The sequence below is a fragment of the Lemur catta genome, chromosome 1, assembly GCF_020740605.2.
Source record: "Lemur catta isolate mLemCat1 chromosome 1, mLemCat1.pri, whole genome shotgun sequence".
Taxonomy (NCBI): domain Eukaryota; kingdom Metazoa; phylum Chordata; class Mammalia; order Primates; family Lemuridae; genus Lemur; species Lemur catta.
In genome coordinates, this window is record NC_059128.1 from 45,928,265 (window position 1) to 45,945,383 (window position 17,119).

Sequence of the window (17,119 nt, forward strand, 5' to 3'; positions counted from 1 at the left end):
CACAATACCTAGGACATAGTACTTATTCAATAAACATTTGTTAAGTCTGGATATATATACAGCCTGATCACCTTGGTGAGTGATGGAAAATACTCTGGTACCATTGGATTAATTTTTGACACTTTCCCCCTTCAGATATGGAAATTGAGGACCACCCTATTCTGAAGAAAGAGTCATAAATTTATCTGCTTTCTTCAAGTGAGTTATTTCTTCAGATGCTTAATTTTGCCAAGTTTTATACTGAGTGTATTTAGCTTTACTTAAAGAGGTAATCTGTGGATACTATTGTCACAGTTTTCAAAATGTGCCACACTTTAAACTGTCAAAATATAAGACATGGAATAATTTGAGGGTAGACTATTTAGAAGCAAACTCCATCTCAACTCTACCTATGACTTGTGCAAGTCAAGTAAATAACTCTAAACTGAGGTCTTCATAATGGCAGCAGACAGACTTGGAATAATATTTTAAGCCACATTTATGTCAGGCCTCTAGAATAGAAGAGAATATACTGCCTTCCTTTGTGATAACTGTTAACTGGGTAATGAGTTTACATGCACAAAAAGTCTGTTAATTCTAAAATATTAATGAGTTAATTCTTTCTGCAAATGTTTATTGTGTATTTACTAAAACTCAGACTAAGCGCTAATAGTATAGTTGTAGAGAAACAAGCAATAATTGAATAAATAAATGAGTGAATCAATAAAACACAAGGTAATTATTAAGAGTCTAGAAGGAAATAAGCAGGAAGATGTAAGAAATGGACAGTAACTTGGAGTGAGTGACTTATTTTGGTCAGCGTAGGCCCTTATAAGAAAATATAATTTCAACTGAGAGTTGAAAGGTGAAAACAATTGAGCCTTGTGATCCAATGAACATGTAAAGAGTATTTCAGAAATAATGCAAATATAAATGTCCAATATGATAATAAGCTTGGATTGTAGGAGGAAAAATAGAAAGGCTAAAGTGGACAGGAAGAGGAAACTGGGTAGAGAATAGCACAATAAGAGATATGAGAGTGAGCAGGAGCCACATCACTTATGACTTCATAGACCATGGAAAGTAAATTGCATTTATTTTAGAATGATAGAAAACTATTAGAAGATTTTAAGTAGTGAAGTTACATGTTTTGAAATAGCCAATTGGTACAGCGGTAAGATTAGAGACAGAGATCATTCGGAAGACTAGTAATCATGGAGGTTGTAATCATAGAGGAGGATAAAGGTAACAAAGTTTGGGAAGTATATTGTAGGTAGAGTTCACAAGAATTGTTCAAGTCATTGCTGTTAAATTGAATGGATGTAAAACAGAAGTCGATAGTGACTATATTTTTTTGAGTAACTAGATGAACGGTGGCATCATTTACGGAGATATTGAATGCTGGGAGAGGAGCAGGTTGACAGGAAATGAGAGATGGAGCCAAAATTGAGAGTTGTGTTTAGGATAAATTAAGTATAGCATGCCTACTACATCTCTATAAGGAGCTGTTGAGAAGGTAAGATAGTCAGGAATAGCATTCTGAAGCGTCAAGGTTAGGGATAGACATCTAAACTTGATAGTCATGAGTATAAGATAAGTATAAAAGCCACAAGACTGCATCAGAACATATAAGGAGAGGATGCAGACATATAAAGTCCAATTATTACATTACATCAAAGTTGGGAAATGGAGAATTCAGCGAAAGAGACCAACAAATAGGAGAAAAACATGAAAGAATAATCTTCCAGGAGACAAGAAAAGTAATAATTTCAAGAAGGAAGAGAAATCAACTATGCAAATACTGCCGGGAATGTCTAGGTTGAAAACAAGAACTGACCACTGTACTTATCAAAATGGAAAACTTCGGTGAGTTTGAGAAAAGCAATTTCAGTGGACTGATGGGCAAAGTTTAACTGAAGTGGATAGAAAAGAGAATGGGAGGAGATAAAATTAGAGACAGTTTGTCTAAAACATATATTTGAAGAAGAGCAGAGAAATGCAGTAGGAGCTAAGGAATATGTGGGGACCAGGATTTATTTTTAAGAGGAAAATACTGCAGTATTTTTTATGCTGATGGGAATTTTCAGATGGAAGAGATGAAACTGATTATGAAACCAACTGAGATGTAACTACATGTGCAAAATCCTTGAATAGGCCAAAGGTAAAGTATTAATAGTTAGTAACCAAGTGGAAAAACTTGACTTCCCATGGGCACAGAGAAAGTTCATTGATTTCAACAGGAAAAAAAAAAAAGAGAGGGAGAAAGTACATAGTACAGATACAGATATTCTATGGATCAATGTCTATTCACAAATATCTCCATTTCAACCTCCTCCCTCTACAAGAGTTAACCGCATATGGTAGTTAAAAATGTAGAGTAGACTCTGGAGTCCAATTGACCTGATTCAGATCCCAGCTCAGTATTACTATGAACAAGCTGCTTATCTGCATCTCAGTCTCTTCATCTGTAAAAATGGGAATAATAATAGTACCTACCTCATTAGTTTTGTTGAGATTACTCAAAGATTTAAGACTCACAATTGATAGGGAAATTCAAGTGCATGTTGTTATTATTATTATTATTATACTATATCCAACTGCTTAATCTACATCGCTACTTGGGTGTCTGGATATCTACTTCCAGGCACCTCAAGCACTGCATGTCTAAAACTAAATATCTAATATCTTGCTAAACTTGCAGAATGCAAGCCAAAAAAGGGTGTTCCTGAACCAAATCCTAGGTTATGTTTGTCTGAATTTATTCCTTTTGCTTTTTCCCCTTTATCTTCTTGAGATTGCATCAATAATAATAAATGCTATTGTTCCTAAAATGCATTTCAAAACTTAAGATACTATTTTTCTAATCTACATGTTAATTCATTGTAAAAGTAAAAACCAATATCACTTCAGAAAGCATTTGGACTTTTCCCTCTTTTCCCCCTCCATATTCAATCTAAACATCATAATATCTTCTCAAAAAGCTTTTAGTCATATAAAAATTATGTTGATGGCTCATGGTTTGGCACAGAAGTCAATTTATATATTAAAATGTTTTAATTAAAATTGGCTAATTTCAGATTATTCTAATGGATTTTATAAGAAATTCTTGAAATATTTGAGAGAAAATATTCAAATTTGTCCTTTAGTTGTCAGAACATAAATTGATTTTTATTTTCCCTCTCTTCAATGAAATATAATGAAAATAGAAATATTCCCAATTGAGGGGAAAGACTTCAATTAACAATCTACTTTATTAAGTTAAAATTAAATTTCAGGTTTCATTACCTGAGACTGCATTAAAGCACACTTCAGCATTGACTTCTGCTTTCAAGATACATACAGAAGCACTTCAGTTTGTCAAGGGTAAGTTATATTGTTTTAGTAAAAAGAGTGAGTGTTCTTAGTAAATGAAATGTTACCACCAAACTGTAAGATATAATAATCTCTATCTGCAGTTAATGACTTATAACCAAAATGGACATATAAAAGAACCAAACCTTATAATGAAATATTCCCTAGGGAGGATATTAGGAAAATGTACTTTAAGCTTATTAAAGTCTGTATTTAATTGGATGGCTACTGTTGCACATAAATTTATATTTCATTTAGAAAACTGCCAGAGATGTAGTTTCCCTCTATTTGATAGTCTTTTAGTAAAAAAAAATAGAATCAAACTATACAAAATATACCATACATTGAATTTTGTATTACACAGAATTCTAAACCAAGGTTTCACCAATGATAATTATTGGGTATTATATTGAGTATTGGAAACAGAAAGTAGTTTAAATATATTTAACCCAGATATTTCATGTATTCAAAACACTAGAAGATAGGAAAATTGAATTCTCTCATTATCATTGACATAAACCCCCTTTTACATATTAAACATTTTAGGAGACCAAGTTAAAATAACAATAGATATATACTCATAGATCTAAGGATATTAATGACACATATAGATATTATCTAATGCTCTTGGTACTACATATGAAGAAAGACCATATCATTCACAAAACAAGGTAAGAAAGTATGAAAAAGAGATACTATCTGGAACCATATGAAATTGGTGATATTTGGTCATGTTTTTACTTGCAAAAGTATTTTTATATGATTCAACTTGATATATGATAGCAAGAAAGTGACAAATACATTAATCAACTTTGTGCATTTGAGATAGCCACAAATTATTAATTTTCCAGTTGTTAAGAAATGGATAGAATCTAAATTTTGTAAATATAATGACTCAAGTTTTAAAAAAGCTGAAAGTTACATATGCATCTAACTCTGCACTTGATTAATTCAATTTTAGGAAATCATGATGAATACAGAAAACTAAAGAAATTTTTATACTAAGATGAAAAACCTGAGCATTCAATTTTTTTTTCTTTCTTTTTTTTTTTTGAGATAGAGTCTCGCTCTGTTGCCTGGGCTAGAGTGAGTGCCGTGGCATCATCCTAGCTCACAGCAACCTCAAACTCCTGGGCTTAAGCGATCCTACTGTCTCAGCCTCCCGGGTAGCTGGGACTACAGTCATGCGCCACCATGCCCGGCTAATTTTTTCTACATATATTTAGTTGTCCATATAATTTCTTTCTATTTTTAGTAGAGACGGGGTCTCACTCTTGCTCAGGCTGGTCTCCAACTCCTGAGCTCAAATGATCCACCCACCTCGGCCTCCCAAGTGCTAGGATTACAAGCGTGAGCCACCGTGCCCAGCCCTGAGCATTCAATTTTGATTCCACTATAATCTAAGAAACAGCAGTTTATAGTGAATTTAAAATGGTGTTTTAAATTATTTTAAAGAGCATTTATTTTTTTCCACTTTCACCTAACCATATCCTCAAAACTTCCTGAAATTCGTGTGCCACTTCAGAAGCTTCACATTAAATGTCTGATCATCTGTTGACTACCACATTGGCTTTTTTTTTTTTTGGATATACCTGTCCTTCAATCTTGTTTTCATTTAAAATTTTCATTGATACATAATAATTGTACATATTTATGGGGTACCTGTGATATTTTGATGCATACAATGTGTAATGATCAAATAAGGGTATTCAGAATATCCATCACCCTAAATAGTTATCACTTCTTTATGTTAGGAACGTTTCAAATATTCCTTCTAGCTATTTTGAAACATACAATAAATTATTATTAATTATAATCACTCTACTGTGCTATTGAACACTAGAACTTATTCATTCTAGATGTTTGTTTGTACCCATTAACTAACCTCTCTTCATCACTCCTCACACACACACATACCCTCCCCAGCCTCTGGTAACTACCATTCCATGCTCTACCTTCATGAGATCAACTTTTTTAGCACTCACATATGAGTGAGAACATGTAATATTTGTGTTTTTGTACTTGGCTTATTTTACTTAACATAATGACCTCCAGTTCCATCCATGTTGTTGCAAATGACAAGATTTCATTCGTTTTATGGATGAATAAAAAAGGATGTATATGTATGCTGTATTTTCATTATCCATTCTTCCATTGATGGATGTAGATTGAGTACGTATTGTGTCTATGGTGAATAGTGCTGGAATAAACATTAGGGCACAAGTATCCCTTTGATATACTGATCTCATTTCTTTTGGGTAAATACCTAGTAGTGGGATTGCTGGATTGTATGATAGTTTTATTTTTAGTTTTTTGAGAAACCTCCATACTGTTTTCCATGATGGCTAAACTAATTTATATTCCTACCAACAATGTATATGAGTTCCCTTTTCTCCACATCCTCACCAGCATTTGTTATTTTTTGTACTTTTGATAATAGCTATTCTAACTAGGAGAGGTTATATCTCAAGTAACCAAAACAGGTTACTTGGTATTGGTATAAAAACAGATACATAGAACACAATGGTATAAAAACAGACACATAGAACACCTCTCTTATCATACACAAAAATAAACTCAAAATCGATTAAAGACTTACATGTAAGATCCAAAACTATAAAACTACTAAAAGAAAACAGGGGAAATGATGCAGGACATTGGTTGAGGCCAAGATTTTATGGTTAAATCTTCTAAAGCACAAGCAACAAAAACAAAAATAGATAAATGGGACTGCATTAAATTACAAAGCTTTTGTACAGCAAAAGATATAATCAACAGAAAGAAGAGACAACTTATACAATGGGAGAAAATATTTGTAAACTCTTCATTTAACAAGGGACTAATATCCATGAATGTACAAAAAACTCAAACAATTCAACAGCAAAATAACCAAATAATCTCATTCAAAAGTGGGCAAAAGACATGAATAGACATTTTGTAAAAGAAGACATACAAATACCCAACAGATATATGAAAAAATGCTCGACATCACTAGTCATCAGGGAAATAAATGCAAAGCAAAACCATATTGGCTTTTTAATATAAGCTTGATATTATCTGACTAATTAGTGAGAACTTTAACTTATGGGAAATGAAATTATGGGAAAACTTAATTCTTTATTTTAAAACTGCTGCCTAATAAGTCCTCAGTCTCAAGAAACTTGTCAAGAGGCCACTATCCTACTGCCTATGTCTTCTAACCTTTCCCAGTGCTCCATCTATGGTCTTGGGAAATCAGAAGCAGCTATTGCTACAATGAGACAAGCAATGGTAGGTGAACAAAAATCAGTGGAGGGTCAGCAGCTTCCGTTTGATCTTTCTCCTTTTATATTTGCATCCCTAAATATGAAAGTCTCCACATATCCAACACGTAAGGCTAAGTAAATAACGGAGGAGAAGTTAGGGATGTATTTAACAATGTTAACTCCACAAATTTGCTATACATGCTAATAATCATGACTACTGTAACAGATGGCAAGCCTTACATGCCCTTTATTTATCACACATATGTAGAAAATCCTTGACTCAAAATTCATAAGAAACATACTAGTTCACAAATGTCAAGGCTGCTTTTTGTTCACTAAAATTAAATTGGAGAAATCTCTGAGAGGGTAATTCTATAATTAATATATACTTGAAATTAAGAGTCTGTTATCATGTTAAAGGAAATCAAGATCTCTTCATAAGTATATAATGTTTTTTTCTGCTTTTAAAGTACCTTTACATGTTATTTCCTTTTACCATTAATAATATAAAGTACATAAGAATCCCATTTTGCTGTTGATGAAAAGAAGGCCTCAATGGATTAGGTTTTTTGACATAGGCAAGTAGCAGAAATAAAACTAAAATTCTGATTATCTGACTACACATACACATACATTTCTCTTTCTTTAATATTATGGAATATTTTTGACAAGATATACTACACATATTATGAAATATTCAAAGAAATTCTCATTAAAGCGTAAACATTATTTGCATTTATGCAAATTATTATGCTATCCTTTACTTCTTGACTTTTGGGGACTTGACCACAGTCCATTACTGCAGTTATTTGGTGGTAACAATCATGGTCACTGAGAAATTAATGACATTCCTGAACTCACAGTATCAATCTAGTGACTCTTGTATTTAAGATCTAAGAGAAGAGTAACTGGTATTGCTTGGAGAGGACTTTGAGTAAAAGAAAATAGAACCAAGCCAACAGCAGCAAAAAAATGAATTAATCAATCAATAAAAAAATGAAACAAACACAGCAAAACAAAATAAAACAAAGCGAAACTGTTCAAGAAATCCAGCTTTTGCATAGCTACTCTAATCTCTAGTAAACAACTATTTTTTCTGCATTTCTGTGCCTCATCCTGTTTCAATTAGTTAGAAGTACTGATTTGGAGTAAAAAGATAACAACAAGTTAATTTTTTCTTTGCACAGTTTTTTCCTACTAGTGTAAACAGTGAGTAATTCTTTAATTTTAAAATTGTTTAACACATTGATTGCCACACTAGAAAAAATTTTTTTTCCCTTGAGGCCATGGTGTTTTATTATGAAAATAGAATAACAACTTCAAAAGTAAATTGATCCTTTCTAATTTAATGAAAAATTTGTTATTTTTTATTGTTTTCCGTGTGTGACTTATATGCAACTTGAAAAATAGTACACACAGCCTCCAAGGTGAAGAGACGTGTGAGTTACATATACTTCATGAGGCCCCGGGCTCAAAACTAGTGTGAGTTAAATACAACTCAACATAGCAGTTAATGTGTTAAGGCGGGGTGCAAGGCTCACACCTGTAATCCTAGCACTTTGGGAGGCCAAGTTAGGAGGATCGCTTGAGGCTGGGAGTTTGAGACCAGCCCGAGCAACATAGCAAGACCCCATCTCTATAAAAAAAATAGAAAAATTAACTTGGCTTAGTGGCATGTTCCTATAGTCTCAGCTACTTGGGAGGCTGAGGTAAGAGGATTGCTTGAGCCCAGTAGTTTGAGATTTCATTGAGCTACGAAGATGCCACAACACTTAACCCCAAACAACAGAGCAAGACCCCATGTCAAATAAACGTCTAAATTTTAGTAGGTAATTTTAAAGGAAAACATATAAAGATAAAAATATAAAAATCTTGGCTATTTTTTTAATTTTCACATACTATCACATTACCTTCTTGAATATGATACTTAGAAAATAAAGAACAGAAAACAGTTTTTGATGATTTCTTTACCAGCTCCTTACTATATACCTAATCATGTTTTCAGAAAAACATTATCATTGATGACTTAGTTAACTTTGCTTTTTTAATAGCAATACAGTGGAAGCATTAGGAATTCAATTCCCATTTAAAATTCTCTTTGAGTAGGAGAAAACAGATGGACATGACAATCAAATTTTGTTGTTATTGGGGGTGTGTGTGTGCTTTAACAGTATTACCAAATAAAAGTGTTAGTCCATGCACAGAATAAATAATAGAAAGGAATTGATCAGCTACATGTAAAGCCAATTAATTTAATCTTCTTAACTATAAAGATGTTTGTAGACAATTTCAAGAATATTAAAACTGGATATTAGTAAAAATGCAGTGCTAAAGTTGTAGAAGTTGGTACTCCTGGATCAATGTACCATTTAGCCTTCATTGGAAAGACAAGAATATTGTTGTGCAGTGGACTGGAGGGAACTTGAATTAGTTCAGTCAATTAAGTCATGATTAATTTATGTTAGATTCTGCTCTCCTGAGTCTATAAAAGCCAAGAGACTTTAGTTAACCAGCAGTATTTAGTTTAATAAAAGTAAAGTCTTTAAAAATGAATTCTAGAGTGAAAAAATCTACTACTGACATAATCAATAGACAGCAAGATTCCCATTTTAATTTGTGTCAATGGAAGTTAAAATAAATTTAGAAACTAATAAGAACAGGGTTGCTCCCTTCAAATGGATTGCCAAGTTTCCCAGATAGTTATTAGCATGGCTTATATGGCAGCTGTACCCTGATGGGTGACAAATTCTAAGTTTGCACAAGAGCAAAGCTTTATTTGTAGAGAGCTGCCACTAGTCATAAGTTCATGTTATCTCTGGGTCTAAGTAGAAACATTCAATTGCTAGTACCTTTGGTCAAAAATGATTCTGCAGAGGCTGTGAGCAGATGTTAATTACTCTAATTATCCATCTGAACATCATACATGAGCCTAACGGGCCTTTGTATATTTAGGGTATATTGAGAGAATGTGTGGCTGTAGTAGGCCTAGCTGGGTTCCTAAACCACCAAGAAAACAGGAGCAGCTTTTTCAATCTGTTCAAGGGAAAGAGCAAAAGTTTATCTTTAGAAAAATGCCTTAGTTCCATTCACAGAGTGGCACAGATAGTCTAAATATTCTGCAAAGCATTTGATTGAAGACGAGTAGCACTTAGAATAGATTTTTCTTTAAACGAAACCAATGAGGGAGGTATGCACCTTGGAATATATTCTTATACAATGAAGAAAGACTATGTAGCTCATCTGACTCATATAGCTTTTTCTGAAGCATTTGAATAAATCTTACCTGTGTAATCTGAGTTCTATAAAGCTATGAATAATGTCATCATATCGGGTTGACTTTGATAGAGCAACTACTGCACATGATTCAATGAGTGGATTTTACAAATTCAAATATTATGCTTCCAAGAATACTTAATATGGATATTGCTAAACCAAATAGCAGAGACTGAGAATGACTGAGAATATAGAATCTGGAGTCAAAGTGCCTGGGTTTCAATTCTGAGTCTGTCACTTACTAGGTGTGCCATATTGAAGAAGTTATTTAACTTCTTTTGCTTCAATATCTTTTATATGTGTAACAAGGATAATAATACCTACTACTTAGGTCACCATGAAGATTAAATCAAATATGCACACAACACTTTTAGCACTTTGCCTGGCATGTAGTAGAAGCTCAGGATGTACTAGCTCTAATTATTACTTGTGGCCTTCATGTCATTTACCACCTTACTTGCAGAGTACATGAGGTACTGAGGGGGCCATTATCAGTTTCTAGGCTAGATCACACAGTTCCATGCTTCTAAGCCATTTGTTTTGTGCCCTAAAGAAGAAAGAACAGAATGGGCTGAATTAGGACCATCTGTTTTATCTACCCATGAGAGCTTTGGTGCTGTTTTTCTTCCCTTCTCTAAGGCATAGTTCAGGGAAAGAAAGCAGCATCTCTTACGTAAATAATAGCAGTTAAACAGAGAGTTCTTCCAAAATATGCTCTTATATTTCACCTGGATTTAAACTATTAGCCACTTTGTATTATTACTTTTCAAATATATTCACAGTTAGTGTGTTATATAAAGTATCTGAGATCATAATATTTTATTTCCTTTTCATTCATTTACACTTCTAATTTTTAAACATATACTTGGGACTTTTTCCAAACTGAATATTTTTTATTTGTTTCTAAGAATTCTGGCTAAGGGGCATCAGTGTCTTATATGAAATAGCTGTTCAAAAACATGACCATGAGAAAGACATACGCTCCATGATTGTCAATGCCTAACTGCTCACATTCTCTCTCCTCAACCACATGCTACACCAGGCAATCAAACAAGGCCATCCGTCCTTCTCACAGGCAATGTAGAATCAAGTAAGACGAGTCCCATCTTTGTGACATGCCATTTCATTGCCAGCATAAGAGGTTGTTTTTTTGTTTTGTTTTGTTTTGTTTTACTGAAGTCGGTCAGTAGATAATGATATAGTAGCTCAAATGTGTTATTTTTCAGCAGTAACTATCATAGTTTCTATTGGTCTAGAAAATCAACAATGGCTTTTTCATATTGACTGAAGCATTAACAACACAATGAAGGAAAGGTGTTTTTGACAACAATGGCACTTGTCTTGAAAACAAAACCAAGAAGAAGGGTATGAAAAGTGTTATGTTTTCTGCCATGAATGTGAAGATGCCCTTGTGTAATAATGATACATTGATGTCTTCAAAAAAGAAAATAAGAAAGTAAACTGCTTTCTATGTCTGACAGAGGATAGATCACTAAAAATAACTTCTAAGAATTGGTTAAAAAAAAAAACAAACAACAGTGCTGGATGTGGTGGCTCATGCCTGTAATCCTAGCACTATGGGAGGCCGAGGTGGGAGGATTGCTTGAGGTCAGGAGTTCAATACCAGCCTGAGAAAGAGCAAAACCATCTGTACTAAAAATAAAAAAATTAGTTGGGCATGATGGCAAGCACCTGTAGTCCCAGCTACTCAGGAGGCTGAGGTAGGACAATGGCTTGAACCCAGGAGTTTGAGGTTGCTGTGAGCTAGGCTGACTCCATGACACCCTACTCAAGGCAACAGAGTGAGACGCTGTCTCAAAACAAACCAAAAAAAAAAAAAAAAAAACCAAAACATGGAGACTTTACATATCTATACAAAAGTTAAGCCCTTTTGAAAGTTGGAGAAAATGACAAAAATAGTAATTATTCCATGTGCCTATTGTTAAAAAAATATTTATTTTCTTACAAAGGAAAACATTTTCATTGTAAGCAGCTTGGAAAATATAGATGGACAAGAAAAGGACCATTTAAATAACCTATTATTCCACTAACTACTTTTGTCTCAGGACAGTCCATTTTATATGAAGCAATTAATGTGATCTTTTAAAATTGTAACCTGCTCAGAGCCCTCTAATGGTTTCAAAAATAAAGTCTAAATGACGCTCCATGCCTACATAGCCCAAAATGACCTGGTGCCATGCTCTTTCTATTTCTTACCAACTTCCCACTGCTCTGCCCCTAGCTCATTTTATTATAGCCCAGAACCCTGTAGGGATTTCTGAAACATGCCAAGTACATTCCCACCACAGGGCATTCCTAGCTATTCCCTTGACTTGGAATGTTCTCTAACCAGGTATTCACACTTTGTTCAGATCTCTGCTCAAACATCACCTCCTCAGAGAGGGTCTCCCTGAGAACCCCCTCTAAAGAAACAGTTCTACCACTGCCCCTTTTCTTTTACCTTACCATTTCTTAAACTCTGTAACACTTATTACTACCTCACTTTATATTACATATTCATAGGTTTATTCCATGTTCTTTATATCCACTAAAATATAAGCTCCTTGAGAATGGGAACTTGGTCTGCATTCCCAGTGCTGATAAAGCTCATGAACTAAAGTGTACTCTCAATAAATATTTGTTGAATAAATGAATACCAATGTTAACATTTTGGTTAAAAATATAAAAAGAATACTTTCGAGTGCTTATTTTGGGCTAGTCATTCTTTTAAATGCTTTATATGCATAGACTTACTTAATCCTCCCAACAATCAGATGAAAAAGGTATTATTCTTTTCCCTTCATATGAAAGAGGAAATTGACACGCAAAGATGTTAAATAACTTGCTTGAGATATAGTTAGAAAGTGATGGAACTAGAATATTAACCTAACCAGTCTGGCCTTAGAGTCAAAACTTCCAACCATTGGTTCAAATTCTTGCTCTTTCTCTTCTACACATACATATTCTCACATGCATAGTGTTTGGGGTATGATTTTTCCATATAATTAAATATCCTCTGACAACATTATTTTAATGTCTGCATTACAGTCTACTCTGTGAATTTGTGAGAGGAATTTTTAAGGCAATCACACATGGTAGACATTTACAGATGACTTTCTTTTACTACTACTATAATGAGTGCTTATCATCCATAAACCCAATTATAAGATAAAAAAGAGACATGTTCTCAAGGAATTTTCATGTATATTACCAAGTTATTTTCCAGAAAAAAAAAACCTTAATGCCCATTTTCTCATATCCTCACAAACCTGGGTAATATTTTTAAAATTCCAGTCATTTTGGTAAAACCTTTTATTTGATTTTTCTTTATTATGTAATGTTTGCCACAGTTCAAATGTGGTTGAACATTTTTTATAAATATATTTCTCCATTTTTGACTCCCCATTTTTATTGAGCAAAATTCTTAAATTTTGTCTTATAGAATTTTAACATCCATATATTTAGTATAGGTCATGTATTTTGCAAATATTTTCCTAGTCTATAATTGCCTTCACATTTTTCTTATGTTGTTTCGTGTCAAAAAGAAATTCTAGCTATGTAATCAAATATATATATTTATGTGTATATATGTATATGTACACACACATTTTATTTCTATGGTTCTTGTTATATATATTATTAAACAAATGCTCTAATACATAACATCTTCAAGCTATATCCAAGTCTCTTTAAAAATAAATTGATAGATATAAAAGCAGAGATCTTACACTGTATTTCATTTAAATGGATCAGCAGATTTTTATGGTGGGATCACTAAGCTAAAATGTTAAACAGGTAACCCAATTTGTTAATTCACTACCACTACTCTACCAAAATTATTTTTGTCATTAAAAAATTGTTTCTTTGGTTACTATAGCCTTGTAGTAAAGCTTGAAGTCTGGTACTTGCCATCACATTGTTACTAACTGATCAACACTAAGGTGCTCACATGATAGTAATATTTACTGAGTGTTGATCAGGTCGGAGGGGGTCGTGGGAGTGGGAAACTCACAACTAATGGATGCAAAGCACACTGTATGGAGGAAGGGCATGCTTGTAGCCATGGCTTGGGCGAGGCAAAGGCATTATACATATATGTAACCAAAATGTTTATATCCCCATAATATGTAAAATAAAAAAATTGTTTCTTTTGTAGATTACTTCCATGTTCATTTTTTAAAATGATTTCAAAATATTACAGGGGTACAAATGTTTTTGGTTACATGGATCACTTTTGTTATGACTGAGTCAGGGTTATAATGTGCCCATTACCCAGATAGTGTTCATTGTACCCATTAGGTAGGTTTTTGTCCATCCCCTCCTCCCCCATGCCTCCTGTTTAATTTCTACTGAGTTTTACTTCCTTCTATGCACATGTGTGCTCATTGGTTAGTTCCAATTTAATAGCAAGTACATGTAGTGTTTGTTTTTCCATTTTTTAGATACTTCACTTAGGATAATGGTCTCCAGTTACATCCAAATTGTTGCAAAAGGCCTTCATTCATCCTTCCTCATGGCTGAGTTATAGTCAATAGTATACACGATCATTGCCTTTTCTACTATTCATTAAGAGATAGTCATCATTTCAAAGATCACAATGTTTGGAATTAATAATATATATTTCCCAGAATTATTTATTCTAGTTCCAAGTTGCCTAAATGTTCCATATAATTAAGCCTGTTTTCTTTATACATAAATTATCGCAACTACATTATTTTAATTCCAATTAAGTATTTTTTAAGGATTATTTATTTGAGGTTGTGTTTCTAAAATTTACCTTATTTACATTTCCTGTGAATTTCCAGGATACATTATATATGGCTAGAGACCAAAGACAGGGCAACTCTTTTCCTTCTCCCTAAGCTGGAGTCTCTATCATAACACAGACCCAATCTAAATGAGATTAAAAAGTTTATGCCCAAGGGAAGTACTTGCTATTAACTAGCAATGTATACAATTAAACTTAAAGTACGGTCACAGTGTTTTAATCAGGAAAGCTAATAGTCATTTCTGTCCCGTGGGGTAATAAATGAAGGCAAAAGCAATTGAACATGCTTTCTGATGTGCCAAGTGATATATGGGCTCACTTGAGTCACCAAATTGGAAGGGCCACATGCTTAGTTAATCAACACTGTACAGTCATATTGGGGGAGAGGTGATAAATTTAACAGATGTTACACTAGCAGGGGTCAGGGTAAAATGGACTTGATCCACCACCTTAGTAATTAAAGTGATGTCTTTAAATGCCTATTATCAAATGCCTGACTATAAAAGAGAATGAATTTTTTACTCTCAGTCATTCACTGTAAGTGGATTTAGTAATACTATCACCACAATGGTCCAAGCTGACCACTGAATAATATGGATTGACTAATATGTTGACAGTTAGGGTAGAAAATCACATCCTGGGAGACCAGATAATGCACTTCTTTCCAGAATTTTCAAGGCTCATTAGAACAAAATCACATCCATAAGAAACCACTAAGACTATACTCAGGTAATAAATTATTGTTCATGTGCCTTTTCTCCTTCACGAATAAGGCATGTATTCTCTGACTAGAAACATTGTTTCTCTTGCACACAATCTAACTTACAAGAGAACAAAAGAAATTCTTAGCCAAAATTTAGTTATCTCCCATTTCAACCATATTTACCACAACTTGTATTTGAATATGTGTTAGAATGGGAAAGATATGTTTCTGCAATTAAAAATTTAATGCCTATTTTCTGATTAAATCCTTTCTGTTCTGAAATTCCAGTCACTTTTAAAGGATGGAAGTTGAATTAAATATCATGTATGAATTCCCCGTATCAATGGAAAGAATAGGGTTTTTATTACAAGTATTTTAGTCCACAAAATTTCAAATTTTTTCCCCATTTCCATAATCTATATCCACCACCTTCAGACCTACAGTTGTATTATTGCTTTTTGTTTGGTTTTGATTCAGCCAGAAAAGAACAGTGTCTTAAAAGATGACCATTTTCCTTCCTTTCACCACTCCTCAGAAATAAAGAAATTTCTCTCTTTCTCTCTCTTCTATATCTCCAATATTAGATAGTAAAGTACACTCAAAAGTAAACCTAAGGAAAGCAATGAAAGGGATATTTAAATCTTCTCTTTTCTCAACCTGGGTACTCCCATGCCCTGGGTACTCTACCAAATTCTAAAGCTGTTCTTGATCAACGGCCATTTAGGTTGAACTTTAAGACCAAGAGTCACTGGAATTGAAAATCAGGTCTACATTTTACTGATGACAATGTTAACAAATTATTCCTGTAGCATATTAGTTTGAAGATATTATTTTAAATATCTCCATTCACTTGTCTCACCTGGCCTCTTTTCTGTCATGGTCTGCTATGGTTTGAGTGATGATGTTCCCTTCAAGATTCCAACACTTAAATTTAATCACTAATGTGATAGTATTATGAGATGGGGCCCTGAAGAGATAAATAAGTCATGAGGGTGGAGCCTTCATGGATAGGGTTAGGGACTTCATCAAAGGGCTTGAGGGAGTGGGTTTGCTCTCTTGCCCTTCTGCCATGTGAGGACACAGCATCCCCTCTGGAGGATGCAGCAACAAGGTGCCATCTTGGAAGCAGAGACCAGGCCCTCATCAGACACCAAATCTGCTGGTGCCTTGACCTTGGACTTCCCAACCTCCAAAACCATAAGAAATAAATTTCTGTTGTTTATAAATTATCCAGTCTGTGGTATTTTGTTAAAGTATCCCAAAAGCACTAAGAGAGTATTTCACATGACTAAGCCTATTCCCTCTGAGCCTCAGTCCCTCAACTGTAAAATGAAAATAATATCCATCCTATATTCTTTCACATTATTTGTACTATTATGAATAATAAAATAATGAATGTTCTATGTAAAAAATATGAGTGGATACAGTATATTACAAACTTGCTCCCCTCCCCACCATCTCCCTAGAAAATGTCACTCCTGTGAGATAGATTTTTGTTAAATGACATCTAGTCTTCTAAACACATCTGTGTTCTAGAAAGAAGAAAGCGAGCCATGATTGAGTCACAATTGAATCATATCCAGTGGGAAATAATGTAGCATAGGAAATCTTGGAGTAATATTCCAAGAAGGTGAAAATAGAAAGAAACATATAAACTAAGATCGCAAATTCACTGTTCTACACCTTGGTTATTGTTGTTTTTTTACTTAGTCTTACATTTTATGGTATTTATATTTCAATATCTTAGTATCTGAAATAGCCACATTATATAGCTTCATTGTATGAATGTATCAAAATGTA